This window comes from Filicampus tigris, chromosome 16 (assembly GCF_054856515.1).
Source record: "Filicampus tigris isolate MCC_2025a chromosome 16, RoL_Ftig_1.0, whole genome shotgun sequence".
Lineage (NCBI taxonomy): Eukaryota > Metazoa > Chordata > Actinopteri > Syngnathiformes > Syngnathidae > Filicampus > Filicampus tigris.
In genome coordinates, this window is record NC_141232.1 from 8,395,401 (window position 1) to 8,409,381 (window position 13,981).

Genomic DNA, 13,981 nt, shown 5'->3' on the forward strand with positions numbered 1-13,981 from the left:
TAAAGTGCTGAAGTGAAAACCTTACTCACTGATGTTGCAGTGGTTCATTCGCTTGACTTCCGTCCAGTTCCCGCTCGGTGACAGTGTGAATGGTCGAATTAACTTTCCCATTTTCACCCCATCTTCTTACTGTATATCCCCCAAAGAGTGAAAAAGGCTTAATATCGTACTTTGAGCCTTTTTAACACTTTAGAGCCATCAAACTTGAGCGTATTTCATTTTATTTTGCCATCCTCCATGGCCACTGTACTGTCTCGTAGATAAACGTGAGGGGAATGTGTGTGCGGGTGGTCGCGGTTGGAGGGATGGGGGTCCGCCGGCAGGAAGCGCTTCAACTGAAGGGGAGCGAGAACACAATTCCTAATTAGCCTCCCCCTACTCTCCTTTTCTTGCTGCATCCCTCCATAAAGGGACAAAAAGGCTCAATACTGTAATGTGTATGTAAACAGAAAGGCTGTTGCTTGGTGTAGCAAACAGAACTTGGGGCCTCACTTGGGGTTTATATTGTTGTCACAATACCAAAATTCTCACTTTGATACTATGGTGTATCACAAAACTCACAAAAGTTATTTTCAAAACCCAAACGAGAAAATATGAGTTTTCCGCTATAATATGCGCCAAACACTCGACCAGCATGTCTACAAAAACATCCTGCAGTGTTTTGCTTTGAAAGAAAGCTCAAATTATTTGTATTCATTTAAAATAATAATAGGCAGTGGAGGGTATTACGTAAAATTAGAGGTGCAATAAATTAATCAGCAACTATTTTGATCATGGATCAATCATTTACGATATCTCAACTTGGAATTGACCAAAACTTCAGAAATTCAGCCTCCCACTAGTAAATATTTCCCGGTATCTGCAGTCCTCCATGAAAGAAGACTTTATCTTTGTTTTTAAGGAAAATAATACATTTGCAAACATTTGCTTTTACTCTGGAAAACAACGATCAGCATTTTTGCCTATTTTCTGGCATATTACAACCCAAACCAGTACTGAACTTTATATAAATAGAAACACAATTGCACAATGTGACAAATGTACCAAGGTCTGTCGAGCATTCAGACTTGTTTTAAGAAGTACAGTAGCCCTTGAGGGTAAAATATGCTCAACATTTGTCAAAGACAGTGGCCTTAAAGAAGCTTTTGTGACCCATGTCTTACAATTCTTATCCACTCTTCCCCAGTGCTAGTTACCATTTTAAGGTTACTTTTTCACCATTTCAGGCTAGCGGCACACCATCTCGCGCACCCCCCTCCGCGCTGGTTATTTTCTCAATTGACTGCGCTCCAACTCGCCATCGCTCACGCCGAAATGCCCTTTTCCCGCAGCGAGAGAGCGGCTAAGAAGCCTTCGACTTGGCCGGGGCTCCTCTCCAATTAAAGGGCTGCTCTGCATCTTTTTGCTCCGCTTTCATCATGAGGTCATCCCCAGACGGGCCCCCGCTGTTCAGAAACAAGGGGATGGGAGGCTGGGGGAAAAGAAAGAGGATAGATTGGGACCGCCGCTGCCAGCCACGCCTTAATCGATCTTGTTTAAAGCCGAGCTGAACTCCTGTCTGGGATTTAATTAAGAAGTAAATTGAATTCAATGTCAGTTAGGCCATAAAGCGACGAGGGGGGGGCGTGGGGTTTTTTTTGGAATGCAACAAAAAAAGGGGAGAAAAGGGAAGCTCATTAGGGATTGTGTTCACTGTATATATGAGCTTGTTCTCAGCTTTGCCGAATGAGTCCAAGCAAGATGGTACGTGTGACAATCACAATCTCGTTTTGAACCTTTAGGGCCACCATACTTCAGCTCGTTTTTAAGAATTACTGAATGGTTCAAAACAAGACAGCACGAGTAAGACAGACACTAGAAGAAACAAGCTTAAGCCTTGTCATGACTACTTTACGGGAGCCAAGCGTCATCCATTAAATTGTGGTGAAGTCTAGAAGCATGTTAAAGCTTCTTTAGCTAACCTAGCTTCGCATAGCCTAGCTTGCTCTATCAACACATCGCTAAGCAGTGTGGGTGTAAAGTGACAAGATTATTGTGCAAAATGTGAATGAAAAAAATAAAAAAGAGCAAGTGAGCATGACAGTCGCGGCTTGAACTTTTATTCATTTATTTCAAATATTAAAGTCCTCTGCTGCCTGCGGCCAGAGCAGGCTAAGCGGTCGCAAGAGGTACTTTCGCAAGAGCTACTCTAGTGTTGTGCTGTCTTGTGGGGTACAAGACAGTACAACACTAGCTCCTGGCTTGTAAGAAAATTAATATGAAAATATTGTTTACCTTTAGGGGAGTATAGTGGAAATATACATCAACTTCGGCAAACAAACGTGTTTTTTGTCAGCTTCCTAACATCATACTGGCCGTGGTAACTTTTTTTTCTTCAGAAAACACAAACTGATTATTATATGTATTCATAATTTTATTTCAGGGATAGAATTGAATGATCTGTTTAACTAAGAATTTGGGGGGATGATTACTCTAGTGTGATAGCCCTAATTCTGACACCTGAGAGATACCATACCCCATCTTGTTTTTAGCACCGGATAATAGCTCAAAACAATATGACAACAACAATGCTACACTTGTCACTCGACAGTCTTTCAGTCCAGCATCGACACTTCTTGACCCGACCGCAGTACATGAGCCTGTTTTGATTCAATCGTTGTCACGCAAACACTGCTCAGGTTGGAACCATACAAAGAGGTAACCTTGAAGTGGAGGCCAGTGTTTGTCTGGGAAGCAAGTGGACAAAATATGTGAGAGAAGACAAGATGAGTGGGAGAAGACAGAAGGGACGACGCTGACTCATTGTTAGCTCGGCCAGCCTTCTGAATAACAAGATGCTGCGGTTATGTCGTTCCCATGACAATAATTACGTTTTTAATCTATTTCCTTAAATTCTAGGGCTCAATCCTCTACATTTTTAATATCAGCAAGGTGTGATGGGTCACCCTGCGTCCGGGCACTTCATTAGTTCTGCTTTGAATGAGGCCCCGCTAACTTATTATTGCATGAAAGCAACTCCTGGGGACTTTTGCTCACCTTTGAAAATTTTAATTCTGGGAATTAAATGAATACTGGAGGGCATCAAGGCATACTGGATAGCCAATTAATACAGTATACATATCTTATCCCACTAATACACACACGAGTCATAAAATTGGCTAAACTAGATGAGGGGGCACTACAGAGGGAATTCACCCAAAATGTCTGACATCCTGAGAAACTGGTTTGATGTTATTTTTTTGTCCGTGGGGTTCGACAGAATTCAGCCAAAATGGCTGCTACAAACTAGAGATAGACCGATATGTTTTTTTCAAGTCCGATACCGATTATCAGTAGTCAAGGAGGCCGATAACCGACATTAGGGGCCGATATTCATTTTCACTATAAAGGCAAATATTGGTGTCAAAATAAAACAATCTCTGAACTTTGTTCAATCATCTTTGACTATATGTTAATTGAACAATTTTTCAGATTTGCATAACGTTGATTAAAAAAAAAAAAGTAATTATAAATGTTCGCCAATGTGGCCATCTTTGTTGTTGGGCAATTGCGAAGTGGTAAAAAGTGGTAAAAAAAATAAAAAACTTCGACTAATCAATTAATCCATTCAAAACCTACTGTCTTTGGGCTATTTTTTGCTCAAACGTTGAAGAGGGCAGTACTGAGAAAATTTGACCAAAATGGAGGCTGTTTTTCTGTTCGCTTTCGGGTATGGGTCCTTGAAGTTTTTGAGTGCCTCCTGTCATGACAGACATGCCCACCCACTCAATTTTGTGTTGATCATTAAAAATGGTGTCGGGGGCTGATTTTTTTTTTTTCTAACTTTCATGGGGCACTACTGTGTGAGTTTACAGTTCACACAAATACATTTTCATCATACAGTATTTGCTGCAAGTATGCGTGTGTGTGTGTGTGCGTGTTTCAAGCAAGGCGAAAAGCTCACTGTCAATTTATAAAACAATCTCACTGACGTCAGTCAATCTACTTCCAGCTCATGTCGGACACACAACGGTGGTGACGGCGGCGGCACAGAAAGTGCTGATGGGCTTTTTGTTACCTGGATACCGCGTCCATCCAGATGCAATTTATTATCATAGCTCACCCTCGCCGTCACCGCTGTAGCATTCTGATGCGCTTCTTTGATATTCCGCGTTGCAGGGTTCACAGTCATCCTCTTTACTACAGGCAAAAATGTTAAAATGCTAATTCTGCTGCAGCCGCGTATGGAATACTGTATACATTTCGACGCACATAAAGGAGGCGGTATAAGTAACTTAAGTGCTTGCGTGGCTTGGCATCCAAATGTGTGTGTTTTAGTCAGGGAGAGCCTGCATGGTGTGGTCAAAGACTTTGGGGTCACCAATGACCCCTGATGGTGCATTAAAGATGTGTACTGTGGGTATACGTGGCTTTACCCACATGTGACTTCAACACAGAACCCGGGGATGCGGAATACTTTCTTTTTGTCACTTTTAAGGATGCATCCTCACGTCTTACAATCTGTTCCATCAATGAGAGACAAGCCCCATCAGGCACCCAACCATCTGAGGCTGGTACCCCCAACAGTAGGGTGTCAAAAACTGGAAAATATGGTTCATTTGCTAAATTTGCCAATAAAAATGCTACAAAAAAATGTGTTCTGAACCCCGACGTAAACAACTTGGTTTCTGCTACCCTTTAGAGATTTCATTTTTACAACGCAACTGTTTCAGCTTCTCTTTTTCATGTATCTAAGTGTTGATTCCTAACGCCTCAGGTGGGGAAGAAACGCATTCGATGAAAGAGAGAAGGGGCCATGCAGAAAACAAAAGGCCGCCGTGTTTCTCCGTTTTGAGAACCTTCAAAGCAGAGTGGCGGTCCCCACGGGATGGCCGACGCCCTCGGGGTCGACGGGATGAGACGCCCGTCGCGGGAAGTTGTCCATCAAAAACGTCTGATGGATTCTGCGCACCCTCCTCAACCACTTTTCTCCCCCCACAAATTCTCACAGAGTTCCTCGCGCCACTGCTTCACCTCCCTCCCAAAGGGACCGCGACTCGCATGAAGACACCTTTCTGGAATCTTCTGCAAAAAGTCCAGTTGATGGGGATACATTTTGTTTGTATTAAAGTGCATTTAGTAAATAAGATGACTAACAATTGGGATTATTGTGGAAAAAAAATGATATCGGGGGGGAAAAATATTTCCGATTTTTGTGGGGTGGGGGTCTATTTTGAGCAGTCATGTTTATTTCTATAGTTCAAAAGTGTTACTCATGATTAGTCATTAGTCGGAGGAGTAATCCCATGAATGATACGACGCCTACAACACCACTGCCAAGTTACGTGAATTTGCGGGTAGTTTTTGCTTATCGTGCTCACTAACTACCAAACAGGGGGAAAAGAATATCGCTCAGCTTTGCTCACTCAAGCTTGGCAGAGGTAATAATTTATAGGGCCAAATTACAGCTGAAAAATCCCATTAAACAAGCACACAGTGCAGTATTCCCTCCTCCGTCGGAAGCCTTTTGTTTTCCCGTCATTATCAGTGGATCCAAACTTGTGCCGACTCAGCTCCACACAAACGTATTAGTCTTCATTTGCTCCCTCGCTTCCTTGTCAAAATCCATCGTTTGTTTCCTCTCGGCTGGGGAGCGGCAAACAAGGACGACTTTCCGAGGGAGAGAAGCTTCGACTAGTCATTTTTCAACAAAAAAGACCCCACTTAAATGTTGGCGCAGGTACCAGAGACTTGAACCCTGCCGGGAGAATCCTCATAACTGGCCGACAGAAAGTAGGAGCAAGATCAAGTTTGCATCGGTTTACTCTGCCAGTTAGGGATGCATATGAATGTCTTCAGAATGGGACAAGCTCTTCATTTATGGATTGGACTTCTCTTTCATGGGGACTCGTCAAACTTCGCCACCAGCCACAATTTAGCGTCATCCATCCGTCTTGTATGGCTCAAATTTGGCAGCAATGTGACATAATTTTTACGACAATTTAGTCTATGAGTGATCCCTGGAAAAGGCAGACTTCCTGACTCTGTGTTTTTGGGCATGTTCTTTTGAGACTTTTTTTTTGTGTGCGTCTCCTCATGATAGACATGCCTACCAGATATTTTGTATATTATTTTTCCCCACCCAAAAATTGAGCGGCTAAGTTATCATTACTATATTTTTTTTAACAAAATGGCATGAGTTTTTTTTTTTTTGTGGGTCTAATCATAATGAATGAGTACCAGATTTCACGTTGCTATGGGATACTGGCCTCAGGGACTGAATTAAAAAAAAAAAAACTGTAGCAAGCCACCTACAAAGAGAAACATGTCCTTATTTCATCTTATATGTCAGAGATGCATTAATCTACCGCAGACTGATTTTTTTTCCAAGTGTCCATGTTGAAATCCATTGTCATTGAAAGGTCACGGTGAAGTGTGCTCTTGCAATTACCTTCCCTGTAGTCATCGCTCTGCCCAGCGGCGCAGGCTTGTCTTTTTACTGAGCCGTAAAGTGGCACAAAGCCCGGCCGCAGTTTCACTTTGACATGAAAAGAAACTCTTTGCAGTGAATATATGGCTCTGCACTGGAGTCTTTCTTTGTACAGTGCTGACGAACATTTAGTCCGAGCAAGAAAGCATGTCGCACATATTGGAAAAAAAAATATATATATATATATATATATATATGTATATATATACTGCAATATACTTTGTAAACATAATGAGACATTGTTTCTTAACTTACAATAATTTAAAAAAATATTATTTTGTTCTATTTCCACAGTATTTATGGTTGAGGGTTTCCTGTTAAGCCATTTTTATTTTGTAATACTTATACATTTAAATAAAAGGAGAAGAATGTTAAGTATCCTTCCCTAATAGAGTTTTGATATTTCCGCGCTTTTTTATTTTCAAGAGTAAACATATTTTGTTTTAAAAACAGGACGTCCGCAGCAAGTTTTAAATTCGATTGTCCAAAATGAATGTCTTCATCATCCTTAAAAATAACTCCTTAAGTCTTGAAAATATATCCATAACGAGCCTTAGAATTACTTATTGATGAGCCTCAAAAACAACTGCTTAGTAAGCTTGAAACGTGAATTCCTAAATCTTAAATTGACTCATTAATACGCCTTAATGATTAATCCCTAAAAGGCCTTAAAATGACTCCTTAATAAGCCTGAAAAATTAAAACCTAACAAGCGTTAAAACTGAATACCCAATACACTTCAACACGACTCCTTAATAAGCCTTAAGGTTGAGGCATATTAAAAATGAACTCCTAGTAAGCTTTAAAAATGAATTCTCAATAAGCTTTCGAAATTACCCCTTAATAAGCCTTAAAATGAATTCCTGATAAGCCTTACTAAGAAAAAAGAACTCATAGGGCTTACAAGCACTCCTCAATAAGCCTTTACATGTATTGTAAGCCTTAAAATGTGCTCTTTAAGATGCCTAAAAGATAAATTTGTAATAAGCCTTTAAAACGACTCAAGTGTTGTTGTGACATTTGGCTTGTGCATTCGGGGGAGGTCTTGAACAACCCCCGTCCAAGTCATTAAATTACTCCTTGATAAACATTAAAAATGAATAATAAGCCTTAAAATGATTCCTTAATGAGCCTTGAAAACAACTCCTTGATAAGCTTCTCTCCCTAATGAGCTTTAAAAAACACACACACACACATACACACACACTGCATGAGCTTTAAAACAACCCTTTAACAAGCCCTTAAAATGTGTCCTTAAAAAGCCAGGAAAATAATTCCTTGATCAGCATAAGTAATGAATCCTTAAAACACATGTTAAAAATAACAACAACTCCTTATTAACAAGCCTTCCAAATTCGTCTTTAATGTAACCTTAATGTGCAATATAAAAGCGTCTTAAAATGACACAGACACAACCTACAATGTCGATATTTTTCTATTGAAAAATAATTTTACTTCATTTTCCTCAATTCACGGGATGAGCGGAATCCACAAACAATATTTTGAGAGGGTTAGCGCGACAAAAAACATGGCAACATTTCTTTAAAATTCAAACAAACCAACCTGCTTGAATAGGTTGTGTTGAAATGAAGCCACTGGGGAATAATAGCTCATTGGGGAACAGATGCCTTTACCTTAGTGGGCCCCGTAACTCATTGTCGACCTTCACCCTAACGATTCCACCGTAGTGCGACCGCTCGTATTTTGCCTTTCAATCACGCCACCGAGAGTTCTTGGGCCAGGGGGAGGCTACCCATGAAAAATGGCATCGTTGTCTCATTCACCACTGACGTGCTTCTACCGCAGGGGGAATCCGTTTGGGCATCAAACAAGTAGGGCAACTGGAATAACGACCAGGGTCAAGGCTCCAGATAAAATGTCAATCCGCCTTTCAATCCACTTTCCACCCTCAGCCATTGTCCTTGACTCCACTTGACCAGACCAGCTTCGGGGGGGGGGGAATTGAGTGATCCTGAGGCTACACAAACAAAGCTTACCTCCAAAAACATGCCAGGCGTATAGCACGGGCTTATAAATGGCAATTATTTTAGCATTTGTCTCTTGGCAGCAGGTTCCAGGTGGACATAAATCCGGCTAATCTCTTCCCTACATCTGTACAAGCCACCCGGAGCGGGACGTTATCCGGGGTCAGGGCCAAAAGGGGCCCGCCACACTCGCTTTAAGAAAACGACAAGCCACTGCAGGAAGCTGAAGTGCAACCTCAATGCTTGTGGACGGTTCGAAATGCTGTAACTGCTGTATCAAAGAACCCTTTCTCACAGAGTTCACGTTAAACCGGTTCATCATAAATACACTTTTCCCGTGTCGCTGCTATGTAGGAAAGGTGTCGGACCGAATGTGGGGATGAAAGATAATCCCGAATTGCAAAGAAGTAACATCAACACAATGATGGCGGTGTAAAATTGAACAACCGACAATCAACCGCTGCGGCAAGTAAATTATGTCACAGTATGTCTTTGGACTGTGTAAATGTGAAATGCTGCCTCTACTGTTACGTTGCTGGCACACATTTAAGCAGAAACTTTATGTGAAATGGGCTAAAGGCTATACTTCTAAATTCATGTGGGCCTTTGTCCTTCCATTCCGCTTTCCACTCCTGTCAGCCCCTTTTCACAGACCAGAGGCGTAGGGAATAGTTGGCTTTGATAAGCAGTGTGAAAGGGGCTCCTCAATGGTCATTGCTGGATGTTAACTTGCAACTAGGGACATTGCAGGTCCCTTTAACACAAACCAGCAACACATGAAAAAAAGACAACTTCAACAGGCAGTGTGAAAGGGGCTACATAGTCATCATTCTGCTTCAGTAATAAGCCCATGATACTACCTTGGAAGTTGTGATATTCATGAGACACCTTCCCCCTCCAGTTCCATGTCATCCTTTTCACACAAAACAGCGACATGGGAGAAACGGGGAGAAAGTCAGCTTTTATGCGTAGTGTGAAATTGACGACACAGCTGTCATTCCACCTCTGGTAATACCTCAGAATATGGGAAATACGTTTTTACGTTGTCTTCAACAACCGCCCACCCTTCACTGAATAGACCGGCATCATGTGGAGAAAAAAACAAAAACGCTTTGACAGGCAGTGTCAAAGTGTTGTTCCACCTGATACTAACTCATAAGCCAAGAAATGTATGGGTTGTCTTTGTCCCTCCATTCCATGTAAGACTCTTTCACAAAGGCCGGCACAACAGGAAAAAGGTGATATTGACAGACAGTGTGAAAGGGACTATACAGCCATCATTCCACACTAAATTAAGCCTGTGAATCTTCCTCACACGATGGAAAATTCACAGGTTGCCGTTGTCCCTTCAATTTGCATTGCTATCTTTCACACAGACCAGTGAAACAGAAAAAAAGAGAGGAAAAAGGCAGCTCTGACAGGCAGTGTGAAATGGGCTGCACAGCCATTGTTTCACAGTCAGTTCAGCATCCGATTCTACCACATAAAACAAGAAATTCACAGATTGCACTCGTCCTCTCGTTCCGCCTTGCTACCTTTCATACAAACTAGTGACGAGAGAAGGGTGAGGATTTAGCCTCTGACTCTACCGCTCTGGACAGGAAATTCACAGGTTGCCATCATCCCTCCATTCTGCCTGAAAAAACAGGGAAAGGGTAGCTTTGACGGGCAGTGCGAAAGGGGCTAAACCGAAAGACACCAAGATGAATATGTGGCAGTGCATATGAGTGGAGGAGGGGTGAGGGTGGTTGGCGGCGGTGGCGATAGATGGGGGAGTTGCAGAGTGCGAAGGGGGCGGAGGAATGGATGTTTTATGAGGCCCTTAACATTTACTTCCCCAACGTTTCAATCCGACGTGTCTATTAAGGGTGGCCGCTCCTCCCATGTGTCTGCCATCCATCAAAGACAAAGCGATGGCAACCACCACATCGGCGGACATCTCAGTGTGATGGAGGGAGGGAGGCTCGGCCTCGGGGGGAGGGCGGGCGTCAAGAGAAAGTGATCACCCGGGAGACAGGAAGAGGCACAAATAGAAACGGTGCAGGAGAAGGAGCCGAGCTGAAGCAGTAATTCTTTGTTCGCACCCAGACCACCTCACCTTTCTTCACAGGCACAGTCTGAACACAGCACGGCATCGACTGAACACTCACTTCCTGTCAAAATGGCACGGCGACGAAGTCGTGGAAAAGTGCAAATATTTTTGGGGAAAAATAAGAGATCCGTCAGTAATGACTTTCTTGGAGGGGCAGTTTGCCGATTCATGAGGAGGGCAAGTGCGTCCCGCAATCAAAGGATCCAGGTTCTAATCTCGGCGAGGGAATTTCCATGCAGTTTGCATGTTCTTCTCATGCTTGTGTGGGTTTTCTTCAGGTACTCTGATTTCCTCCCACATTGCATAAAGACTCTAGATTGTCCATAGGTGTGAATTTGAGGGTGTACCAGGCCTCTCGCCTCAAGTCAATAGATATAGTCTAGATTACCAAGGACCCTCCCCAAGTTAAGTGCAAGAAACTGAATTTCTTGTTGGAGGAAATAGCCATCCAATCACATATGGATTGTTAGACTATTTCCTCCAACAAGAAATTCAGTTTCTTGCCGTCTTTGAGTGAGAAGTGACACCGTTAATTGGTCGCAGGCAATTGGAAATAGCCATCCAATCACATATGGATTGTTAGACTATTTCCAATTGCCTGCGACCAATTAACGGTGTCACTTCTCACTCAAAGACGGCTGGTATGAACTCCATCTTAACCAGGGCAATGAACGGGATAAGCACAAGAAACTGAATGGACGGATCTTAAAGTCTACAGCGTATATGCCTTGTGATTGACTGGCTACAAATCCAGGGTGTAGACTCCAGCTCACCTGTCACCCCAAACAGGATAACCAATGACCTGACGTTCTTCTTGGCTGGAAGGCTACAGGGAGGGAAAATTGTGCCAGCTAGTGCTCCGGCTTTCATGTGAGCAGACAAACTTGAACGCAGTTTGTTTGTATGAGTGGTCACTGCCCAAGAACAACAGACGAGTTCGGAGTGTGTTTGGTCAGGAAGGCGTACACCTGCGTTCAGCCTTCGGCAGGGCACTGCTATTAATGATCAACTTTTCCAGATACCCTCCCATTAATCTAAATCTAGCAGTCCAGACAATGCCACAACTAGACGGCAGCCGACCAATCGCGTAATAGATTTTCTGCCCTCTGGCCGACCGGAGACGAGGTCCGCTATCTGCGAGCTAATCGCGGCCGCAGTCCCACACCAGCCAAGGCGTGAGTGCCTTAGATCAGAGCGGACATTTGCAGCAACGTTAATGACTTGTGTGTAGGCAATGATTATTGCGGCGATGAACAGCTGCTTGGCAATAGTGTCCGCTCGCCCGCCGTTTGTCTTCATTAATGCGGGGCGAGGAGAACCCTCGACCGCAACCGGCGCGGGTCAGGCAAGGAAAACGTGCTGGCTTTTTTGTTTACAAGGAGAGAGGGCAGAAGAGGAGGGTGAACGAGACAGAGATGAACAGTGAGGAGGAAGGGGGAGGAAAGAGGGTGCTTTGTACCATCCGGCAACCTTGTCTTCTCCCGGCCACCCTGTGCACCCCAACCCCCCACCCCCCTCCCCGTAGCAATTAATCATCTGATAGCGAGCTTACTCAAGCGACAAGCATCACCCCCACATCCTAATTAAGCTGGGAGAGGAAGAGAAGGCTAGAGGAGAAACAGCGAAGTGTAGTAAACAAGCAGGGAAGGACGGGAATCCAAATCTCAAGGCCGAGCTCCCGCGGATCGGCGCAGAAAAGTAACAGAGTCCGTGCCAGGCAGTGGCGAGGCCCATTCATCTTCAGACTCCACGTTGGTGTCAAGGTTATCCTGCAGACACTTGCTTCGGTAACTTCCCTCACGAGATTAAAGCATATGCTGCTATAATCGTGTTTACATGGGGATTACATGTTATAAACACAACAAAATGTAATTGTGTGCGTAATTTATCTCAGGGGGACTAAATACCTTTACTAATCCCAATGAAACACTTAGTAGCCACGTTTACACTGTCTATTAAAGCTGTGCATTTTCTGCACTGACAGAATTTGCCAGTCACTGAGGTAGTATTAGAGGTGTAGCAAATGTGCCTGTGTTACAGGGAATAGCAGGAAGTTGGAACAGAGGTGTGCAATCCTCATGTGTTGCACGCAATCACTGAGACTATCTAGCCAACAGAGTCAGGTTGTGTGAAAGCAAACAGTGAAAAGCCGGTCCAAAAACTGGCAATGAAATCGCCACACACAAAAAATATCTGCTTCAAGACAACAATGTTGGGTTCTGTAGCCCCTGTGACACTGCCTTTCAAAGTTGTCTTTTCCTCAGCTTTTCCCCATGACTCAGTTCTAAGGAACACAAAATGGGTCCCAGCCAGATATCTGTGCTGGCTGATTGTCGCTGCTCTGTGTGAAAGGGGTCAAGACGGAATGTTTCTGAGGTAATACCAGAAGCCAAATAGATGTCAAATGTTTTGCATCGTTGGGTTCTATCGCCACTTACAAAACTTCTCAAAGGGTTCTGACACGGATGTCAGTTTCAGAGGTCGTATCGGTGTCAAAATAAAGGCGGGTAATGTCTCCCTTCATTGGGTTCTGTAACCCCTTCCACATTACCGGTCAATGCCTGCTTTTTTGTGGCTTGCCTCTGTATTGCTGGTGTTGTAAAGTGTCTCATGAAAGAAAAAGGCTAGTGACTCAGGTAAGGAGAGCACAATAGTGTAAGCTAGGTATGATAATAAATGAAAAAAAGTCACTGGGAAAGGAATATACCTGGAGTAGAAACTCGGAATACATATTGTGGGTATTTTCTTCTATTTTGTCGAAAATTCCGAGTGACTCTGTTGTTCTTTTTGCTGGCCATATTACGGCCACCTGCCAGCCAATTAGTTGAGTGCAGAAGGAGCAGCTGGACGCTTGTCCCAACATTCCTAGCATCTGCTAAAGCTAATGACTCTGATCTCAGGGAGCGCCCAACCAGACAGCCGGGGAAAAATGTGCTTATAAATCACAGATCCTGAAGGAAACTTCAGGTAGAAGAAATCCCTTTGAACCGTCTCTTACCCTCAACTATTGCTTGTTAAATCTACAGTTTGATTGGAGTGAAAAAGGTAGTTTAAATGGAAGGGTAGTAAAAATGTTGGCGAACGTCTGGCAAACGTTTTGCTAACATTTGCGACAATGAACAAACCCTGACAAACTCTGACGCGAATGCATCATTTGCTGCCTTCGAAAACACTTGCAATTGTTGCAAAAGGATGAAGCCAACAATGTCAAAGTTGATGTATGCACACCAAGGTGAAGCTTCAGGATATGAACCGCTTTTCCAAAGTTAAGATGAAATTCTGATGGCAAAAGTATTATGACAGAGAGTCAGTAGACCTGTAGATCCTGTATTATGCAATTCTGTTGAAGTATCCCTTTCTAAAGTCTGTAAAGATGTAAATTTATGAGGAAAAAAATGCATTCTTGACAAGAACAAAGATGTATTTATGTTGTAA

General features: G+C 43.2%; 1 protein-coding gene across 2 annotated transcripts in view; it reads right to left on the reverse strand.

Annotated features, from left to right (window-relative positions):
• Window positions 1–13,981, reverse strand: part of LOC147134504 (uncharacterized) — a 229,640-nt gene that overhangs the window by 108,931 nt on the left and 106,728 nt on the right. The window lies entirely within an intron of this gene.